Here is a 6,000-nt window from a genome sequence, read left to right on the forward strand (position 1 = left end):
AATTTTCCGATGAGTTTATTCTTCTCCGTTTAGGAGGTATTTATAATACATTACAAGTTGATTTTAGGATCAATTTAGATCCTAAAATCAAGGAATAGAATCAAGAATATAATCACGGGATCAGATGAAACAATCACGCTATACCGTTTCCTCCGATCACGCTATACAGCTATACATTTCAACACTCCCCCTCAAGTTGGTGCATAGATATCAGGTCAAACCCAACTTGTCAATTATACCATAAAATGCTTTCCTTGATACTGCCTTCGTGAGCATATTCGCCATTTAACTCACAGATTGAATGAAGGGGAATTGTATAATCTTTGCATCGAGGTTCTCTTTGATGAAATGACGATCAACTTCAACATGTTTAGTGCGATCATGTTGAACTGGATTTTGTACAATTGCGATAGTTGCCTTGTTATCACAGTGAAGACTCATAGGTTTGTCGTATTCAATCCCTAGGTCTCTCAGTATATTCAGTATCCATAACAACTCGCATACACCATGAGCCATACCTCGAAATTCAGCTTCAGCACTTGATCTTGATACTACCTTCTGTTTTTTGCTTCTCCAAGTGACAAGATTCCCTTCCACAAAAGTAAAGTAACCCGACGTGGATCTTCTGGTTGTCTGATCACCTGCCCAATCAGAGTCTGTATACTCTTCAATACTAGAGATACCATTTTTTGAGAATAACAAACCTTTTCCTGGAGCACTCTTTAAGTATCTCAAGATCCGATATACTGCTTCCATATGTTCTTCACTTGGTGCATGCATGAACTGGCTCACAACGCTTACTGCATATGCTACATCGGGCTTTGTGTGGGATAGGTAGATTAATCTTCCAACTAATCGCTGATAACGCCCTTTGTCTGTTGGAATTTGATCTGGAAGAATTCCGAGTTTATGATGCATTTCCATCGACGTCTCTATTGGTTTACAGTCAAGCATTCCGGTTTCAGCTAGAAGATCCAACACATATTTTCGCTGTGAAAGGAAGACTCCATGTTTCGATCTTGCAACTTCAATCCCCAAAAAATATTTAAGTTGTCCGAGATCCTTCATTTCAAATTTAGTAGCTAAATACTCCTGTAAAGCTTGCATTTTACCTGGGTCATCTCCTGTCACGACCATATCATCAACATATACAATTAATGTTGTTACCTTTCCTTCTTTGTGTTTTATAAACAAAGTATGATCTGAGTTACTTTGTTTATAACCAAACTCCTTCATTGTAGTCGAGAATCTCCCAAACCATGCTCTAGGTGACTGTTTCAGCCCATACAATGACTTCTACAATTTACAAACTTTACCTTGAGACAAAGAACCACTTTTTACACCTGGTGGTAGTTCCATGTAGACTTCTTCTTCTAAGTCTCCATTGAGGAAGGCATTTTTAACGTCAAATTGTTGCAGAGGCCAGTCTCGATTTGCTGCTATAGATATAAGAATACGAATTGTATTGATCTTAGCTACTGGTGCAAAAGTATCCTGATAGTCTATTCCATACCTTTGCGTATATCCTTTTGCAACTAGCCGAGCTTTATATCTGTCAATGCTTCCATCCGGTTTGAGTTTCAATGTGAACACCCATCGACATCCAATTGTTTTTACTCCTTTAGGTTGGGGAACAAGTTCCCAAGTGGCATTTTTTTGTAGAGCCTACATCTCTTCGTTCATCGCTTTTTTCCATTTTGGATCAGCTAATGCATCCTGCACATTACTAGGAATAGAAACCCTGGATAATTGATCAACAGTAAATGCATATGATTTAGTCAACCTATGGGAGGACACTTAGTTATTGATTGAGTATTTGGTCTTTGCTTCAAGATCAGGTTCATACTGTTTTTTTGGAACTCCCCTATTCAATCTTTGTGGATATCTAGAGGTTATGTTTTCTGTAGGAAGACATGTTTCAGTAGACTCATCAAACACAGGATTCGTATTTACCCGAGGAGGAACATTCTGGGTTGATTCTTCAGTTGTTGGTGCAGACGGGGGCAACTCTGGGGGTTCTTCAGGTGAAATTACTGAATCACAGTCTTGTTGCACATCATGACACTTAAAAAATTCATTCACCGCTTCTAACTCAATAACTTCGGCACCTCTTTCAACATCTCCGTTAGCTTCATGTGGAACATTCTCTTCATTTGAACTCTCCCCCTGAAGAGATGTCCAAGAAACTCCCCCTGAATAATAAGGGACTGATTCATGGAATGAGACATCTAAAGTCACATGGAGTTTGTTGGTGTGTGGATCATAACACCGATATCCTTTTTAAAGATCAGAGTAGCCAACAAATACACATCGCTTGGCACATGGATCAAGTTTATTTCGCAAGATCTTTGGGATATGAACATAAGCGGTACACCCAAAATTTCGGGGTTCAAGATTTGGAAGATGGGGAATTGAAATCAGGGATTGCAGCTTATGTAGAGGAGTTTGAAAATCCAGTACTTTAGAAGGTGTTCGATTGATGAGGTAGGCAGCAGATGTGATAGCTTCACCCCAATAAAATTGAGGCATGTTCATGCCAAAGAGAGAGGCACGTACTACTTCCAAAAGTTGTCTATTCTTTCTTTCTGCCAATCCATTATGTTGGGGAGTATAGGTGCAAGAAGTCTGGTGACGAATTCCATGAGTGGTCAGAAAAGTTTCGAGAGAAGCATTAACAAACTCAGTACCATTGTCAGATTGCAAAATACGAATCTGCTTTTGGTATTGAGTATGTATCATGGTATGGAATTTCTGAAATGCTAGACTCACGTCACTTTTGTGGATAAGCAGAGATACCCAAGTCATTCTAGTGCATTTATCAATAAATGTCACAAAGTAAAGAGCTCTAGAAATAGAGGGAATCTTGGCTGGACCCCAAACATCAGAATGAATAACCGCAAAAGGTTCGAAACTTTTATTCAAACTCGGGAAATAAGCAATACGGTGGCTTTTAGCCAATTCACATGTGTCACAATGAAAATGCACATCAGTCAAACCTGAAAAAAGTTGAGGTCGCAATTTCTTAAGATAACCAAAGGAAATGTGGCCTAATCGTCGGTGCCATAACCATACAGTTGTTTGAGCATTATCTTCACTGCTAGCTTGATTTGTCTGACTGATATTCGATCCCCCGTTTTCTGTCAACTCCAAATAGTAGAGTTTGCCCCGTCTAACACCATAACCAAGAATCTTCCGGGTTAGAATGTCCTGAAAGACACAAAATGAGGGCCAAAAAGTTACAGTACAAGCAAGAGTGGAAGTAATTTGGCTAACAGACAAAAGGTTATATTCAAGAGAGGGAACCACAAGGACAGTATCTAATATCAGATTATTGGATAAGATAACAGATCCTTCCCCAGTAATAGGAGAGGTACTACCATTGGCTGTGGAAATAACAGATTGTGGAGAAGGTAGGATGGATTGTAACTGACTGGGATCCCTTGTCATGTGATCGGATGCACCTGTATCAATAATCCAAGGTTTATTCTTAGAATGTACAGAAAATACTAATGCATTATCAAGAATACCTGGATGAGCAACATTTGCAGTAGGTAGCTCCTGATTCTCTTCCATGGATGTCACCATAGCTTTCCCAGCAGTCTTGTTACGGGGATTTTTCGAGAAATCCCACCACTCCGGATAGCCAATAATCTCATAACATTGGTGTTGTGAATGTCCTTTTTTTCCGCAGTGAATACATACACGATTGTTACCTTTGCCAGAGGATTGAGGGTTCCGACTGTTTGATGATCCTTGTCGGCTTTGGTTGACCAACATCGCCGAGTTCTCGGAGACTGGGCGATAGCTCCCCATTGTCTGTCTTTGTTGATATTCGCGTCTGACATAGGCATATGTACTTTCCAAATCAAGTTTGGGATCTTTTCGCAAAATTTCTCCACGAACTTGATCAAATTCGGAGTCAAGCCCACTGAGAAAAATATGAACCCGAAGCCTAGCCATTGCAGAGTGCAATTGGATTAGCCCTTCGACTGTTCCTTCCTGAGATATAGTTCTATGATCAATCTCTTGGAAAATAGCAACCAGTTCATTGTAGTATGTGGATAACGGTCTACCATTTTGTTTGGTAGAAAAAGATCTCTGGTTCAGCTCAAATATACAAGTTTCATCGGACCCATCATAGAATGTTTTTGATACTGCTTCCCATATCTCCTTGGCAGTGGAGAGGCGAATAAATCGCTGCATGAGTAATGGACTCATGGAGTCAATAAGCCAACTTTTAACTCTTTGATTTTCAGTAATCCATGCTCCAAGATTAGCATCACCAGATGCTGGTTTTTTTGTTTCGCCGGTGAGGTATCCAGCTTTGTTGCGTGCGTCAATTCGCATCTCCATGAGTTGGGACCATAATGAATAATTGGTCTCATCGAGGATAATTCCAGTTGGAAACGCAGAATTATCTTGGTGGACTATAATCTGTGGTGATGGGATAAGGTCGGTAGATGCGCCTGTAGGGGTGGCCATCAATCTGATTTTTTTTTTTTAAATCCGGTTCGGTTCGGTTCAGTCCGGTCCGGTTCGGTACTATCTGGGCGGATTCAATTCTGGTCCGCTCCAGTGCTGGTCTGATCCAGTTCGAGTTTAGACCGGTTCGGTCCGATTCGGTCGACCCGTCGGTCTGGGTCGACAGGAAAAATAAATCAACAGTACCTAAGTTTTAAAAAAAATACCGTCGTCTTCGGCAACGGCAGCGGAGCGTCAACTTCGGTTTGGAAAAAGGGTGGTGATGCCGTCGTCGGCGCTCGTCGGCGATCGTCGGAACTCGTCGGCGACGTGATTCCCACTACGTAAAATATTTCGTCTTCGGCAACGGCTGTCTTCGTCGTCGGCAACGGCAGCGGAGCGTCGGCTTCAGTCGTAACAGTGTGGTGGTGCCGTCGTCGGCGTCGGCGACGTTCTTTTGGCGTCGGGACAGCCGGAATATGGAGTTGCAGAAAAAACAGAGTTCTGCAACTCCGACGGATTTTTTCTTCCTCCGGCTTCCTCCTTCGGCGATTACAGGAGCACTTAGCTCCGACTTTCTGCGACGGAAAAGAGAGGAAAAATCTCCTGCTCTGATACCATGTGAAACAGAGAACCGAAAAAATAATAACAGAGATTGAACGAATGGTTTTCCGATGAGTTTATTCTTCTCCGTTTAGGAGGTATTTATAATACATTACAAGTTGACTTTAGGATCAATTTAGATCCTAAAATCAAGGAATAGAATCAAGAATATAATCACGGGATCGGAGGAAACAATCACGCTATACAGTTTCCTCCCACCACGCTATACAGCTATACATTTCAACAAATTATGAATGGTTAAATCCTAAATAGCGTTTAGAGTCCCTGAGTCGCTTCCTGGCCTTCAAAATAGTGCAATAGGGAACGAGAACTCTTTCGGCTAAATCATAGAGTCCCCGAGTCGCTTTAGGCTTGGATGTTACAGATATCTCCATTTATCCATTCAAGACCGCCGACGCATTCTCCCTGATTCTGCACGGCTTTTCACTTCTGAGTTGTACCTTTGAACTATGCACAATTTATTTCTCTTTCAATCTGTCGTCGTCTCCGTCTCTCTAGTCTGAACATATGTAGCTGCACCACGTTAATCCACCCTTCTCGTCTTTATCTTTGAATCTTACAATTCCTGCAGGAGCCCCACTGTTTCGAAGAGAATGCACGCATGTCGTTTTTTATTTTTCTGATCACTCATTGTTTGTCGCGGCCGGAGGAGGACGACGACGGTAACCGAAGATAGAACTGTAGTAGCCAGAACCTATTAGGGCATGAGAAGACTACTTGCTAGATCGGCTCCTAGAATTCATAACCGATAACTGATGCCCCGGTGGTGAGGAGAACATCGTCGGCCCACAACGCCATTCAATTCCTCATAGTTTCTATAACATCCTTTACTACACGCCACCCCACGAAACTGCTAGAAAAGAAAAAAATTGAATCGGATGATCTGAACGGCAGTCAGAAATAGTAATTTTTTGT

Source organism: Aristolochia californica, unplaced genomic scaffold (assembly GCF_029961685.1).
Source record: "Aristolochia californica isolate CCGP_79_NKW_82.1479 unplaced genomic scaffold, dmAriCali1.0.hap1 SCAF_1, whole genome shotgun sequence".
Taxonomy (NCBI): Eukaryota; Viridiplantae; Streptophyta; class Magnoliopsida; order Piperales; family Aristolochiaceae; genus Aristolochia; species Aristolochia californica.